Source organism: Passer montanus, unplaced genomic scaffold (genome assembly GCF_014805655.1).
Source record: "Passer montanus isolate IOZ18808 unplaced genomic scaffold, ASM1480565v1 scaffold17, whole genome shotgun sequence".
NCBI classification, from domain to species: domain Eukaryota; kingdom Metazoa; phylum Chordata; class Aves; order Passeriformes; family Passeridae; genus Passer; species Passer montanus.
In genome coordinates, this window is record NW_024364270.1 from 4,201,346 (window position 1) to 4,219,593 (window position 18,248).

The window sequence follows — 18,248 nt, forward strand, 5'->3', positions numbered from 1 at the left end:
ATGCACAATCTCTTTTTACTTCTTATTACACAGCATTTCTGTAGGCTGATAAACAGCTGTTGGATATTTTCTATGCCAAAGAAGATCACAACAGTGATGGGGAGAGTGTAATTCTTACAAAATAAATGAGACATTATGTAAATAAAACACTTTTAAAGCCTCCAGGCTGCAAGGTGCTATCCAAATAAGTATCACCCACACCCTCATGTGCTGCTAAAAAAACTCAGGGTTAAGTGTCAGTTTAGATGTGCATTTCAATGAGGGTTAATAGTTCCACAATAAATGACTCATGCAAAAGCATTTGTTTGGGGGCAAGGGAAGAAACACATGAGTTTCATCTCCAAGAGACGTGTTTGGGGGGATTATTTTGCACATAAGCCTGATGCTTGAGCAAAAGGACTTAGAAATTGTCTGCATAATTGAAAAAGCATATCGAAGTAGCTTAAAGTAATTTTTTTCAAATACTTTTTCCAAAATACAATTTAAATAAGGCGGCAAAAACTATAGCTCTCCTTAGAGAATGAGGCATAGGATCCAGTATTTTTCCTTTGAACCCACATGCAGTTATGTGCTCTTTCTTAAATCTTCCAACTTTCCTTTTTTCTTTTTTGGTTCTTACTGAATGGCTTTCTTATTCTTATGTAAGGATTTTACTTTTTTGATGCTTGTAAACACTATATACTTCAATAGTAAGTGATCAGGCAGGCAGAACAGAATATCAGTGTTGCACAAGAATGAGGCAGCAACGATTGCCCCCCTTTAAAAACAATTTTGCAGTATAGATGCCATGTAAGAATTTAGCGGCATATCCTGGAAACACAGGCCAAGCTGTAAATTATTTTTAAATATGTGACTGTTGGTCTTGTTTGTTAGATGCCAACAATATGAACAGTTTCAAGGCATAATGAAAAAAAACCCATACTCTGAAGTGGTAAGAAGAGATACAATCAGGAGGAGAATCCAAGTGCTGGGTGTCATCTGAGTAACTGCAAAAAAAGGCCTTTACTTCCTTTCCTTTTTTGACTAATACAAGCAGATTATCATGATGATGGAAGACATAAATATACCTAATAATTTACAAAAATATGTCTGTGATACCTTTGAAGGGCTTTGATAATTCTATTATCTTCAAAGGAATGTAAAGAAAAATAGTATTTATTTCTGTGAGTTACACAAACTGTAACCATGAGGTATAGCAGAAGTGAGATTATGTAACTTGGTGAAACAGCATAGGGGTTCTACTAGGGAAGCAGATTACATTTAAAGCCATCATGAGCTTAAAGGAAAAGCGATCCTGTGTTCAGCATGATCTAAGGGCTGCTACTGAGCAAAGAACAGGCCAGGAGAAACTCTCACACAGTAGGAATAGGCTGTAAAATTAATCAGCAGGATAAATTTTTGTTATTGCTATTTTCATGGGAATGTATTGCACAGAGACCTGAAATAGCTCTTCATGGCACTCTGCCCTGCTGCCACAGACATCTGCAAGGTTTGATTTCCAGGAGGGCACTAACATTGAGAGCAGACATTAGTGGACTGCTAGTGTTTTTCCCTGAAATAATATGACCCAGCCATGTCTTTTTGCTAAGGAAGCATTTATGTTTCTGCAAAATGTGCTTCTTATCACCCAGGTGGAAAGCAGCTTTTCTGTAAAGGACCTGGGGGTCACGGTAGGCACCAAGCTGAACATGAGCCAGCAGCGTGCTGTTTCTGAAAATGTGATTAAGAGTGTCTTGGACTTCATTAGCAGAAGTGTTGCTAGCAGGCTGAGAGAGGTGATTGTTCCCTCCCACACAGCACTGGTGAGGACAAACCTAGAGTTCTCAATCCAGTTCCTGGCTCCTCAGTACACAAGAAACATGAACCTACTGGAGAGACCCCAATAATGAGCTACAAAAACAAGACAAACCTGGAATGACAAAGAACTGACAACTGAGTAGCTTTGCCCAAGTCCCATCATATTTCATAATAGCAAGAGTGCTATTATTGGGAATTAAAAATAACTTTTTACTTAACTTTTTATTTTTTAAAAGAAAATAGACTTGTCTGACTGAAAAGCCTCCAGACTAGCAGGGAAGAGAGGTAGGGGAGGCAGGTATGAATATCTAAAGGAGTTAATCATTTTGACAGGGGTATTAACCATTAAGGCACAGGTTTGAAATAAAAAGGAGAAGGGGGGTTGTGGTTTGCAGTATGACTGCAGTTTTAGCTTACCAGTCTGGGCTCTGGTCCACCAGCTCCCTGGTGCTCCTGCCTTAGCTCGAAGTCTCAAAGAAAAACACCATAATATTCCAGGTTGCTTGCAGAAGAACAGGAATATCAAAACAAACTTTTAATCTGTTCTGATGTTTACTAGCTCTGGGAGAAGAAAGCACTTAATTCAAAGTTAGAAAATATGAGTGTAATCAAACAGCTTACCTCTGAAATCCTTCAGAACAATTACTCTTGGAGCTTGTTAGATGGTGACCTTAATTTCCAGGAGGAGGAAAAACAGTGTAGAAAATGCAACATGCAGTGTTGCATTGATCTGCCTTGCAAATTTGAATTTTCTTTCTCATCCTCATTTATATTGCCCATGTCTGCTGGTGTCATGAGTCCTGAGTTAGAATCTTGCTGACTATGCCAAATTGTATCGGGTGAGTGATCTAGATCACTGAAAGAACTCCTTTCAAAGAGATTAGCAAAAGTGGATTTAAGATCACACTGCAAAAGCATGATTTAACAAACTCTGATGGCAAGGTTCAGTCCATTACCTGCTACATGGAAGAAACACACAAATGAAATCAGTCATAATCAAGCTAGAATGATTTACACAGAGACCAGAGATGAAAAAGCGTCAATGCCCACTGTGTTACTCCACTTCTTTGTGGATTACCTAGAGAGGTTCTTGCCCAGCTACAGAACATGGCCTTACCTCCTTTGGAGCTTGTACCAAAATACACTGGCTTGGTCAAGGGGTTGAGTGCATCCATCACAGATGGTGCTTTGTTAATACTCAGACAGTCCTGTCCATCTTTAAGAAAAGCTGACACTACAGACTGATTTAATTCATTCATTAAAGACAGAAAAAAAAGTGATAAAACCTTTGTAACAACCTTCCTCTTGCACTTTTAACTCTGTTCTAGCACTGGAAAGAAATACTGCATGCATCAAATAAGGGGGGTTTTGTATTGGATCATAGTGAGAAACTTGCAATTCAAATAGATTCATGAACATTTAGGAAATGCAGACAAATCACATACACAAATTTAAGTACCTCTTCCTTGGCAATGCGTTGCCAAGGTTTGTAAACTGGTCCCAACAACCTGCTTCAAACACTTCAGCAGTACTTGATTGCCTCCTTCCTTTAAATAAAAGTACTAAACCTAAAGTTTTTAATAACATTATCTTCAATGAGACATCACAATTTTTTCCACATTGCATTTTATGTACTTAAAACCACTTAAAATTCACCAACCAAAGATTTTTGGCAGTAGAATTCTAATGAGAACACCAACGACTTGCATGTCAATTATTGTTTAATTTATGGGTTATTTTATATGGTTTTAAAAGCTTGGTTAGCTGGCAAGTTCAATTAAGAACATTTCAAATCAAAGCATTTTATTTCTGTTAGAATTAATTACATTAGGACAACATATCTAACATGATAGAGGGAAAAAGCCTAGACCAAGCAATTAAAAGACATTTCTTCATTAAATCAAAATAATTTTATTCCATTCCATTATTTATTCAATAATTTTATTCCATTATTCCAAAGGAAATATTTTCCACATTTACTATAGGATCATCTCCTTTATTTAAAAAAAAAGTAAGTTCCTATCTTGGAGAAGAAATTGAATGCTTAATATGGTCTGCCTGTATAGAGGTGATGTAATTTTGTTCACTCCTCTCTTTGGAAAGGAAAAATATTTATGGACATGTTTCAAAATATCAAAAGATGCATGTAAAATCTAATTTAACAATATTATTTTTTTATTGCAAATGAAATAAAATAGTAAAGCACATTGTCAATGTTGTATTGAATTGCCTTATTTTATCATGAGGCATATTTTCTATTTTGAAGTATTTACCCTCAGAATAGTTAGAGTCCGACAACACTACTGGTTATATTAAGTATAGCATTCCACCAATTAGGGTACCTACAATGTCTGAAACAAGGGTTTGGAATTTGTGAGGCTTTACTTTGGTTAGAACATTTTGACTAAGATTGCCATGTATGACATTTTGGAGGTTCTCCAGCCAACACCAACTCCAAGTACTAAACAAGATATGCATTTGAGGACTGGCTGAACACTCATATCCCTATTACAAAAGCAGACTATTCTTCCTTTGAATGGGAAAAAACAAAAATACTTTAAAAAAAAAGTACTAGAAATTAATCATTCACTTTTACTGCTTATTTAAAAGAGCAGGCACCCTGCAGGTCTATTTTTCTACCCTGTGGATGGCTTGGGAATGTTCAAGAATTTCTGTAGACAACTTCAATTCTCAAAGCAAGGACAAAAGTCTCTCGACATAGTCCAAGATGAATCCAAATGGAGAGTTCTCTCTGATCCCCTTTCTGAGGACTATACCACTCTTGAGCAGTCTAGACAGAAAGATCAGAAAATATAGTTGGCTCAAGAGAAAAAAAATGGTGGGTGATCTGATTAAGTTGTCCTTCCTCAGTTCTGCTCATCACCTAGGATCCAAAACAAGCATTTGCATTTAGAAACCCTACAGCCTGTGACTTTACTTTAAGGGTTGCTTTGCCATTTGTTTCAACACTAGAGAGTATTTTATTCCCCAAAAAAAGCAGTGTTCATATGTGCTATTTTGCAAGGGTGGCCTGCAGTCAATTTCCATCCATTAAGACAAGCGCTGTCACTCACTGTGGAATGCACATTTCCAGCTTGTCATACAAATGAGCCAAGGGTGAAAGGAAAAGAGTGGAAAAAATACAGCACCATAACAGAAAATAATGACTCATGACCCAATGAGATCAAAATATGTAGACTAAAATTGAAAAATCCTTTCAGAATAGTTGCAATTAAATGAATTTGATTGATGTATATGAACACCAGACATCAGCCTTGTGTTAAGGTCTTGGCTTTCAGTCACCATCAGGAAGGACACGTTAGTTTATTATTTTCCTCAAATGGATGAATTATGTAGACTAACCCTTTAAATGTGTTTCAGGATATTACAATTAGTATTACAATAATATCTGCAGCCCATTATATGCCATTTGATTTGGTTTGAATGGCCAAGTTTTGGTCGCCTGTGGGCTACAGTGTTGCCTTCCATGAGAAGCTACAAGAAGCTTCTTCCATGTCCAGCAGAGCCCGTCCCTGGCACCTCCAAACACAGATGTGCCACTGGTCATGGCTGAACCAATTAGAAATGGTGATAACACCTCTGTGATAACAGATTTAAGAAGAAAGAAAAAAGTTATTGCACAGTTGCAGTTGTGTCTAGAGAAGAGCAGGGTGAGAACATGTGAGAGGAACAACCCTGAAAACACCAAGGTCAGTGGAGAAGGAGGGGCAGGAGGTGCTCCAGGCACCAGAGCTGAGATTCTTCTGCAGACCCTTGGGAAGACCATGGTGAAGCAGCTGTGCCCCTGCAGCCCGTGGAGATCCACAGGGATGCAGAGATCCACTGCAGCCCGTGGAGGAGACCCACACCAGAGCAGATGGATGCCTGAGAGGAGGCTGTCACCCTGTGGGAGGCCCATGAAGAGAGGATCCTTAGCTGGAGAAGCTTTTCCTTGCAGAACTGCACCCTGTGGAAGAGTGACCCATGCTGCTGCAGTCTGGGGAGGACTGCTGCCCATGGGATGGACTCCTGTTGCAGCTGTACATGGAGAACTCACTTCCATGGGAGGTGTCCCACAGTGGAACAGGGCAATGACTCCCCTCCCTGAGCAGCAGGAAAAACAAAAGGTCATAACCCCCATTCCCTTCTCCCTGTGCAGCTGGAGAAAGAGGTAGAGCTGGGAAGGAGAGACAGGAGAGGGAGAAAGTGGTTTTTTTACTTCTCATTACCCTGCTCTGATTTCATTACCAAAAAATTCAGCTTACATATCTATTTCAAGCCTGTTTTGCCCATGACTGTATTTGATGAGTGATCTCTCCTGGCCCTTATCTCAATCCATGAACCCTTATTCCTTCCTATTTTCTCTTCCTTGCCAAGCTGCAGAGGGAAGTGTGAGAGTGGGCACCTGGCATCCAGCCAGGGTCAACCCACTAAAGACATCTATTCTTCTATATGAATGTTGATAAACCTAGAACACTGTAGGAATTCACTATACCTCAGATTAAGGAAAATCTTATTGGTTCTCAGTTTCACCAGTCCATATGTCATTCAGAAAAAAAAACCAAAAAAAACAAAAAAAACAACAACAACAAAAAAAAAACACCCCACACATTATTCATTTAAAAATTCTGTGCCTACAGCTTGGTCTTTTACACCATGGCCAAGACCTACCTTTATGAAGATGCCTTTGTACAACCCAGTGAAAATCTTCTCTCATATGGTGGTACAGCCAGTACAGAAATGTTTTCAGCTAAAGGAGTAAGAAAGGAATTTATACTTAAGAAGGATTATTCAGTTATGAACACAGGAAAAACATTAACTTAGATATCATGACTCAATACTTTATGTGTGTATATAATTGTGTGAGTTTAAAACAGATTCAGTGATGGCTTTTGGAGAGATTCCTCTAGTGACTACTGCTGTGGTTGTCACTCATCTTGTTTCTGACAGATGAGACATATCAGAAACCTCTTATGTTATTACAAATAATTTTGATGTTGGCTGTGAAGACAGCTCACTTGCTGGAGAGCACTCTGGTTAGATACGTGGGTTCCAGAAGAGATGGAAGCTGAGCCCTGGGGCAGTGACACTCTTGCACTTAGAACAAGTACACAGTGTGAAACAAACTGTTCAAATCTCTTTTTGAGAAAGATGGACTTACCAAGAAATGTTCTTCCACAATCTCAAGCTTTTAGATCTCCTTGAAGAAAAGACTAATTTCACCAAAGCATCTTTCAGAAGCATCTTCAATAAAAGACAAGGCAACCAACCAGATAAATATTTGCAGATGCTGGAACTTAATGAGCTACAGGGAAAATACTTACATCCCTGCTGAGTTTTCCTGACTGGAATATAAAAGGTGTGAGAAAATGCTTTATTTCAGGCATCCAAAATCATCTTGTAGGAAAACACACTTCAGCTCAGTCTAAAAAAGTCTGTTATATCATCATTAACTACTTATTAACTGAAATATATGGATAGAGACCTTCTCTCTTGGTTGCAGCGTAGTACAATGCCTTAATATTTTGGGTGTCTTCTGGTAACTTCTTCTTCTGAAATCATAGACTAAACAGACTGTCTACTTAGTACCTACCCCTCTGTCTGTTTAATTCCTAGCTGCAAAGAAAAACTGGAAAATCCACAGGTGCATAATAGGGAAGAATTAGCACATTTATTATTTTTAAGTCCTCATTTTTAAGACATCATTCAAATGGTTTGGATTCTGATTAATGAATTCTGAATATTTGGCTAAGTTAACCCCAGGACTTAGACATTCCTTCATGTAGCAATGGGCAATGACTCCAGATGTCATTGCTTCTCTCTATCATGCGTCTTATTCCAGCAGGAGAATAAGCAGTAGGAAAGATATGTGATCACTGCTTTAGCAAAGTCAGACATCTCAGAGGCCAGGTCAGGCCACCAGACTTCACAGAAACGATTGACAAGTGCTCACATGGCCACAGACTGCACTGCAGGCACAAGAAGTTCCATCAGGGAGACTGGAACAAGCAGCCAGTGTGTTCCAGGCTCAGAAAGCACCTATTCCCCCTGCTGTGTTGATGCAGCTGTAAGCCCAAAGAGAAGCACAAAAGCATGCAAAGAAATAAAAGCAGGATACCAGAATTTGCATGAGGTTTGTTTATCCCGATGCTGACCTCCCTGCCATTAGGCTGAGGAAGGATACAGAAAACAATATTCAGAAGGCAGCTCGTTTGTGAAAATAATCTGGTAACATACGATCCTCCAGTTAATGAGATCCCAATTTAATACTCTGTAGTGTACCATCATAACTACATGGTAGTAAACAAGGCTGCATTTCTTAATGCTGATAAAGAAAGCAATGGAAATTTTAGCATCTGAATCTGTGCTGAACAATGTCATGTTCCAAGATGCACTTCAGAGCTGGACAAGAAAGCTGCTGCTGCTATAAGAAAAACATCTTTCTCTTCTAGTTCCAAACAGTCATTGACTGGATGATTCAACACCAGTTTATCAGAAAACATCTAACACATCTTTAGGTATTTATATTATTTTCAGTCAGCTAGGTAAGACTGATTTCCCAGTGCATCAGAACAAGTGAATTTTACTCTAGTAACACTCTATGTAAAAGCTGAAAATGAGACACTGAAAGGCATGCAGAGCTCACCAACAGAGATAGATCAACATCCAAACAGTTGCAGCATGAGAAACTTTTTGCCATTACCTGCATGTCTTCAGCACTGCAGTTGTGAAGCAGTTGTGAAGTGTTTTCCATGAATGATAGTTGATAAGGTTGGACACCTAGCTGTCACCATCTTAAAGTCAGACATCTGGTCTAAGGTAGACATTCCCATTCTTTAAATTCAATAACATGACATCTGAAAGCAAGTCATCCCATTTAGCTTTCAATTATTTTCTTAGGGATGGCATGAATAGGAGGTGCCTATGTCTCTCCATTGCCCCTAAGGAACATCTTTATAAGTGGCCATTCTCATTCTAGTATTATTTAATTCACGATTAAGGACTGTTTTACTTGCTTAGTTTTGAATGTCATCACAAGCTTGATTACTTGTTTTGGGTTTGATTTGGTTTTGTTTATTTGTTTCTTTTTGTGGCTTTTTTGTTTTGGTTTTGGTTTTTTTTTTTTTTCTGAAAGGAACATATATGATGGCCTTTGAAAATTCACAGTTAAATTTTGTTAAAATTTAATATAATTACATCCTTCAGTAATGGGAAGCACTTTTTCTAAGAGATAGTAATAAAATGTGATTTTCAAGGCTGATGAAGTACATGGACTGAAAGACGGCTATTTGAACTTCATTACTGTGAGAACACTATTATTATCTATGTATTACTAGTATTTTGATTTTAGATCCAGGCTAAATAAAACTTTCTAAGGGAATGAGGACATGTAAAATGAATGGTTGGCTACCACAACTAGTTTAACAGTAAGATGGAAAGTAATACAAAAATTAGTGTTATAAGTCCAAAATAAGAATTACAAACTCTCTTATGTCCTGCCATATGGTTGCAGAACAGGTCTGCAACACATATTTCAAGAACTTAATCAGGAAAAACTGCCCAAGTTTCTGCCGGGTGTTAAAATGCAGAGTCATCGTTTCACAGCATGACTTGAAATTTTGGTAAACCACAGAAGTAACCTGTCATATTTCATCTTGTCACAAATATTTTTCCTATGACCTCATAACCATGAGGAATGTTTGAAGAGCAATGAAGGGGAACACTTGCTTTGTAGCCACTCCAATTTAGACTTGACTTTGTACATTCCCCCAACTCATGTATGCAAGTTAGTTGCAAGTATAGGCTATACAAGAAATATCCCCAGCTTCCTCCTCACCTTCTCTTTAGCCTTTGTAAATGCTTCTTTTCACCCTAGCAAACTTGTGATTTCCTCTTCCAGATAAATTGCTACAGCTTATGTATGTGTTTAGCAAACATAACAAAAAGGTCAGCAGCTGGATAAAAAGACTGTCATTAATAAATGCCGTGCAAAAGGGAGTGTGAGTTCACTTTACTTTTCAGAAGTAAGAGTGAAGATCTTTGTCCATGCCATCTCTACAATACGAAGAAGGGTGTGAGAAGGCCCTGAATAACCCAGGTGGAGAACAGCCCTTCTGTCCAGGGCAGTTCTCCTGTGCAGTGACCATCACAGCGAATGTGGCTCTCCTTGCCTTGTGGCTCTCTCTCATTGGTGCTCTGTCCTGCAAATCTCAGCCCAGATAGGTGGTGGCTTGGCTTCTCTCCATGCTGAAAGAGCTCATGATAATGGTACCTGGTTGAAAACTGGGCACACAGGTGGAGTTTGAGGCAAGAGAACCAATTCTCTCAACTGGAATTTCACAGTTTCACTGGACAGATAATTTTGATAGAAAAACAACCTCCTGAAATCTCCTGAAATATTGTTTGTGACCTCTTCAACAGAACCCTCTATAATGTGTGCTTGCAAACCAGTAATTGCTTTCAGCTCTAGAATAAAATTTGCTGAGTTTTTAGTTAAGTTAGAAGCTATGCATTTTACTAAGATTACTTGCCTACTTTGTTTCATATTTGTGATTCTTTCTTGAAAGGTACAAGCTTTGAAAACTTCAGCTAATTTATTTACAACCAGATACCACAACTTTTCTTTCAAAACATGCTGGCTTGTTGTGACTTACCAAAGAAATATTGTGTGACCCTCCTTCTTCATAAAAAAATTGTAACATGGACTGTTTACCATCACAGTCTGTCTTCTGCCTAAAAGCACCCAGATGAGTGAGGGGTCCTCATCTAGACAGGAAAAAATTGAGGCTTTTCTGTGGCTTTGCTTAAATGGTCCAAATACTGTCCCTGTAAAACTAGAAGCAGTACATCTAGTAAGAGGCTCAATTTTAAGTCCAACTTTTTCCACTTGAAAGGAAATTCAAACAGCATTGCGGCTTCCTAAATCAACTGGCTACAGAAGTTGTTGTCTAAGATGTCTCCATGTTGACATCTGGGAAATAGTGAAACTGAGCATTCAGTGGCTTCAAAAAATAGTAGATGACCAATTTTTTTCTGATTTTCTGTAAGTTTACATTTGATTTAGCACTAACTGCTACTAGAGCTTTCTTTTCTCTCTGAAATGTATATAAAGGTTTTGCTCATGATGCCCTAAAGCAATTTACAAAGACCTGAACCCATATCTCTCTTTTCAAGGCTATAGAAAATTAAGGCAGAAGTTACTTGGACTGTGCAACTGAACAGCTCAAGGCTGACACAAGCTTCCTGAGCATTTGAGATGATCTGGTTTTCCAAACCTGAGAAACAGAGTTAGCAGTGTTACAAGTTATGACCCCATGTCTGGAAACCAGACCACTCACCTGAGGCATAGTATCTGCCCATAATCTGTGCACAGCCCATTGCCATGCTCACTAAAACAACTTAACCAGCTGGCACTGAGGATGCTGGGGCTGGGAGGGTCAATACTTCCAGCTGAAGGGGCAGAAGCTCCATTAAAGGCAGTAACTTCATGGCTTGAGGCTTGGTCTTCCTGTGCACTGTGGTTTCAGCACTCAGAGTACTGCCTGTCCCCCTGCTCTGCTCCCACCTCTGCCCTGGCATGGATAGCACAGTGCACTACCAGGTCCCTTTCTTATTATTAACACTGCAAGTTCTGGTGAGTATTTTAGGTTGTTGACAACCTCCTGGATAAGGACAAATATCCTCCCTTCCCTAGCCAGGTTTTTCTGGCAAGATTCAGCTCTGGACACATAAATGCAGGCTTATCTACATTCAAGTTGGATGCCAATTTATCTTATTTCCCAATATAGCCAGTGAAGAAAAGACAAACAGTGGTGCCTAGGCTGCAGGATACATTTTCGCATGGATTTAACTGTTTCAACTTAGCCTTCTGGTGCCATCTGAGATGGCCTTGGGTATCTGCCTTGCCTCCAGCAGTCACTACAGGTGACCTGAGGTCCCCTGTAGGTCCTGCGACATATCTGACAACCCAATAAAGATGTCTAGATTCCTCAAAGGCATTGTAAATGACATCTGAATCATGCCTTGTGTTTTCTTTGGAGATAACTGAATCATTCTCTAGGCTCCACTAACTGCTGACTAGTTCTAAATCCACCAGTGTGGGAGTTCCAGCACCCCACTCATATGCAAATGTCACATGAAACCCAGGTTTCTGCTGCCTTGTCTAACTCTCACTGCTCTGTTATCTTTACTGAGACACATACTTGGACTTTTCTTAATTTATTCTACTGTTCTGCCAATTAGCAGTCAAGTATGGCTTTATTTTTAAATAAATTTCAGGCTTCTTACAAATATTTCTTCCAAAGAGTAATAGGGCCATTAGAAGCTATTAGAAGCTGTGCCAATAGCTTGCTAGGACTTCACTTACAAAACCTCTACATTTTCTTCTCAGATGAAGGCTCTCTCTCAGTGTCTTAGTTCAAGAGGTCTGCATGTTCTGCTGAGCTATAAAAGTCTGCTTTTCAATCCTAATACTCTTACCGCCCACCTTTTCTTTTTCAAATTAAAAGATGAAAAATATTCATAGTGTCTATAGGGGGCTGGATTTTTTTCTGTTTCACAATCACTGAGTTTGTGTGGCTCCTTTCGATCCCGTGTTCCTGGGTCAGGATGCTACTACCTACACCAGTGCCTAAGTTCTTGCTTGAAATACTGAAGGAAATGCAGCATGGGACCCATATCACCATTTCTGTCCATCCTGACTTGAAAGCTTAGCTCCATGGCAGAGTATTGAATAGAGGAACTGGGACTGTGTCACTGCAGTTGGACATCCAGGGCTGAGGCAGAGCCTGAGCTGTTGATGTTGATGGTCTCTCTCACCTCTGTGCTGTTTTTTCGTAATAAACTCTGCAAAGGTTAGCAGTTTTTCTGCTTTGTTTTTTCATCTAAGTCATTTGCTTCCCTTAATTTGGATGCAGTGTCTTCCCTGGCTGCTCTTACTGTCTTTTAGCAGTAGAAGGTCTGGAAATGGATGACCATGAAAGCAAAATGTGTTATTGGCATGGGTGTTATTCCCCATGTACTCAATGCACAAATCCAAGTGAGGGCAAAGTCAGGTCAAACTTCCAGCCAGAGAGAGCACCAAAAGAAAAGGAGGAGGCACAACCTTGCCTCTTCTCCTGCATCTAGCTCCAGCATAAAGGTAGCATTTCTGAAAACAGAAATGGGGTTTTATAATTGGGAAATCATTCTCCTTGCCCAACCCTTTCAGATCCAAAGTGAAAGCTGAGTGAAAATAGCAAGAAACACTAAGGCAGGGAAGAAATGTCCAAAAAGGGGGAGTAAAATTCTTATCCTAGCAACAACAGCAGCTGGGGGAAGAAAACACTAAGTTGAAAAAGGGTGTCTTTTTTGAGGATGGTGATGCTTCCCATGCTCAGTAGGTCACAGGACTCTTGGAATGATGTGGAAGATGCCATTTCCTTGGCCTTCATCACTCTGACCTAGATTTAGGGAAATAGAAAGGCACTGAATGTGGGCAGGCATTCCAGCCATTTCTAAGGGCCCAAACCAACATGGCTCAGGCAGGAGGCAGGAAAGGAGTGTCCTGCCAGCATGAAGTATTCTTGCCAGAAGGGAGGTTACAAGGTCAAACACAATTCTTGAGGGTCCTCAAGCACTGTCTCAGCAGAAAGGTCTGTATGTGGAAAGACAAGGACCAGAGTTTGGGTTCAGAACTGCAAAGCTGCTCTAGTCTCTCTGCAGTGAGAGGATCTCCACTACACCTCTCATAGGGAAAGCAGGCATCTTTATCTCTGTAAGGGGCAATTTACCTCTGTAAGGCTCTGTTACCCAGAGCCCCTAGGGCCACTTAGCACACTCCTGAGCTGAGTTACAGGCTCTGGGGAGAGCAAAGAAGATTTTGTACTCTGAAGAAGATTTTGAAGTTTACTAAGAATTTAGCAGTACTTGCCCTCCAGCATAAGCAAATCTCCCTTTTCCCTCTTGAGTACCAGATGTTGACTGCTACCATTTCTCCTATTTCCAGAGCACAGGCAGATCTCATTAAAACCATCTCTATACTCCTTACAGGTGTGGTGGGTTGATGTGGGCTAAATGTCTGGTGCCCACCAAAGCTGCTCTATCACTACCCTCCTGAGTCGGACAAGGGAGAGAAAATATTATGAAAGACTCTTCAGCTGAGGTAAGGACAGGGAAAGATCACTCACTGATTACTGTAATGGGTAAAGTACACTCCTTACAGGTGTGGTGGGTTGATGTCTGGTGCCCACCAAAGCTGCTCTACCACTACCCTCCTGAGTCGGACAAGGGAGAGAAAATATTATGAAAGACTCTTCAGCTGAGGTAAGGACAGGGAAAGATCACTCACTGATTACTGTAATGGGTAAAGTAGACTTGACTTGGGGAAATTAGTTGAATTTTCTTGTAATCAAAATCAGAGCAGGATAATGAGAATTAAAAGGAATCCTAGGAACACCTTTCCCTGACCTCTCTCCTGCTTCCTGAACTTAAGTTTGTTCTCAGTTCTCAATGTCCTCTCCCACAGCAGCACAGGGACATGGTGAGAATGGGGCTATGGTCCGTTTATCACATGTTCTTTCTGCCACTGCTTCTTCCTCAGGGAAAGGAGTCCTTGTTCACTGACCTTGGTGTCTGCACAGTTGTTTCTCTCACATGTTGTCACTCTGCTCTTCTCTGGCCTAGTGGCAACAACTCTTTTCTCTTTCTTTTTTTCCCCCCATAAACATGTCATTGCTGAGGTGTTGCTAACACCTCTGATTGGCTTGCCCTTATTCTGTGGTAGGTCTAGCTTGGAGATGGTTGTCAGTGGCTTTGTCAGAGTCAGTGAAAGTTTCTGGCAGCTTTTCAAAGAAGCCACTCCTGTAGCCCCACCAGTACCAGTACCTTGCCACAAAAGCCCATTACCACAAGAAAAGGTAAGGTTTGGGGCAAAAGGAGATCTACAGGCTCTGAGGGAACAGAGCATGTGCTGTTGTGACTATATCCCTTGTCTATCTCTCCTTGCCTTCTAATGGAGGAGGAAATCCCTCTGGATACCGCTTGCAATGCATCATCCTTGAGGTTAAGCTCAAAAATGAGTATCTAGAAAGCTTCCACTACTTCATTTATTTTTTACAAGATGAGTGGATTCGATTTCTGGGGACAATGTGACTTCATTTAGAGGTCTTTAATTCCTTCAACAGTTTTTTCTTTAAAACCATTGGACATGTTCCTTGTGATTTTTGGACCTATAGCCCACTGCATATTTTTTATTCTTCCATCACCAAAGAGATTCATAAGATCTGACTCTGAGGCTGGTAGGTGGAAGTGCAGAGCTTAGCAGTAGGTTGAGTTCCCTATGACATACCCTGTGTAAGCAGCCCTGTCATTGTTCATAATTTTTTCTCAACACAATTTGCAAGAGAAATGACAGTAATCTACATTTCCTCTAAAACTATTATCATTCTGCTATGGCACTAAAATTCATCTGCCCTCAAGAAATGTTTCAATAGGAACCTCCATGTATAATACATGTTTTCAATTTATTATTAATGCACTTCAATCTGAATCGCAAATTCAACATGATGTCTGACTTTTTTCAAGCTCGTTCTGTTCCATGTCAGCTCTTATAACATGCTCCTCATCATAGCATCTGAACAACAGACAGTGCATTAAGTGATGGACTTAAAAATCAGTCACACACTGTTTAGCTTCTCAGCTTTGCCCCAGAGGTAGAAGTCTGGACCATGTGGAACATTCAGTTCTGAGGGGATTTTTGGTTTGACCTGATGCATGTTTTCTTTTAAAATATTAGTATTTGAGCCACTCAAAGCAATGTTTTTTAACATCAGAGTATGTGATGGTCAGCTTAGTGACAGCCCTTAGTTCCTGCACAAATAGCTTCACAGTCTTGGCTTAGTCAGGCCCGCACCCAGGACTGAGAGCCCTCACCCCTGTGGTAAAGCACCAGCATCCCTCGGCAGTTACCAGCTTTGGTCTTGACCCCAGCATGTCAGGACACTTTGTGGATGGGCCCAGGATTAAAATAAAGGTTGAAGTCTAGCAATTAGCTACAAGCCCTAAGAGCTAGCGTCCTGTGCACACAGAGCTGTGGCTGGTACCCCTGCCTGGCTGCAGCACAGCGCCCCTGGAGCTCTGAGTCAGCCGTGTGCAGCTCACAGGTTCGCATTTATCCTCAGGCTACCCCACAGCCAGGGAGCCTGGAGCAAATCCCCAGGTGAGGGATCCTGCAGTGATGACACACATCACTCCATACACAAGCCCTGGAGAGAGGCAGGGCTTTGTTAGGACATTGCCAGCATCCCTCTTACAGACAGCAGTGCATGGTCTCATGTGTACACAGTCACTGCCAGGCTACATCAGGCTTTCCCACCATGTAAAATGGTTCCTAAAGCTTCTTTGGTCCCTTCCCAGCACTACCCATTTGCTTCCATGGAGAGCAGTTTTAATAGCCCAGTTACTACCTGGAGAGGATAACAGCTGTGCCACAGGACATGCAGAGCCAGTGGGACTGTTAAGGGATTTCAACAAACCCCTTTGGGAAGCTGAGAAATGGGGAAATGAAGCTAAGAAGCAATCACAATGCCACACATTTCCTTTTGCAGAAATCTAAGGAGCTACAAGGAATTGTAGACTTTAGAAATGGTTATCTCTTTTCAGGAGCACAGGATATTTTGCTGCTGATGTAAACATTCCATTTATGACTGTAATCTTGATATCCAGCTCCTATGTGTTGTTCAAAAGGCACCCCTCAGACTACTTCCTCAGGCAGTCAATAAAATAGTAAAAATCCCACAAGTCACGATTTGCTACAGAAGCACAGACACTGTGAGCTATACAGCAGCTGGAAGGAGTCCATAAAATACATCAAAGCATCCCTTTTGAAGTTCTTTGAGAACATGAATGGCAAGCTAGTGCAGAACAACTTTGCATCCAACCATGGCAAATGTGAGATTGCTTTACTTGAAAGGAACAATCTAGCCAAATTTTCTTTCAAACCTCTGAAAAGGAAAAAAAAATCATGTGAGTAAGCATTTCAGAAGAATGAGTCTGAGCCAAATAATCATCATTCTGACATTCATAAAACTCACTTTATTAAGGACATCAGCACATACTACAATACTAATGCAGCTATAAGAACTGGGGAACAGATTGAGCCAAACATCTTCCAGCAAGTCAGAAGTAAATGTGTCAAGACAACTCAAGCACTCTAACTCAAAGGCTTTTTGTGTATCAGGCTACATGTCCCCTTTTAAAAAGCTGTGTTGCCATCTCTGCACTATACAGTGTTACAAAGCAGAATGGTACAAAGCAGGGTGTTACAAAGCAGGCTGCAAACCCCAGAAGCCAAGGAGAGAAAAGCAGTTTGCACCCTAAGAGTCTGATTGCTTTCTGTAGAGGTGAGCCCATCAAAGGGCACGGGGGTTATATCTACCTGCAGGACAGACACCTTCCAGGACCCCATCCTCATCAGGTCTGTGCAAACTGAGCCAAGAACTCATCTGAGGCAAGGCATCATGAACAGATAGGAAGTTGAACTAAGAAGGAAAGCAAGAAGGAAAAAATACTACCAGTAAGGTAATAGTGCATTTACCACAGTGGACTGTGAAGGGGTATACAGAAAAGCAGTTCCTGGGCAACAGATATTTGATAAGTATGGAATACAGAGTAAATTTTAAAAGGCTGTATTCCACGAACAGGGTTAAATTCAGAATTGTACTCTGAACAAGGTAGACAAAGCACAGCACCAGCTCTTACTTAGCTGCTGTAAAAATGTTTTTAAGGAAAGAGATGAATCAGTGATCACAGCAGCAAGCCTGATACCCTGTGAGTTTCCCTTATGACTGTCTGAGTTACATGCTTTCCACGTCTGTGAATCCCTTGTGCCCAGCCAGCCAGCCATTCCCCAAAATAGGCCAGCCTGATCACCTCTTTTCTCCAAGCTAAATTTCTGTTTATGAAAGCCAGCTGTCACTCAGGTGCTCCTATTAAATTTGCAGTTCAAAATGGTGTGTGTTTAAAAAATTTACCAATGTTCTATTTGTGGGAAATAGCTCTATGATATTCTAAGGAATTGTATTTTAGTTTATAAATATTTGATTAATGCAGCTTCTGAAATATTACCTTATCAGCTTTTTCTCCATAGTACACACCCTTATCAAGATTTTAAGATCAAAATTTGTAGAGTGTGCAATGTCTTTCTTTAGAGAGCATAATGTGGGGCAAGGAAGCTCAGGGAAGTCTGAAAGGATGGATACTCAAGGACATGGGTGACCCACTTCCATGTGCACAGAGGCAACTTACGGTCCTCAAGATTTGGCAACTGTACCTCCATCTACAATTCTGAGCACTTGAAGCCCTCATTGCAAAACTGGGGAAGGGTTGCAGCCTCACAGTTGCTGCTCTACCAAAGACAAAGAAAGCAGCTGCCACACCCAAGTCAGCTGTGCAGGAAGCTGTACAGATTTACT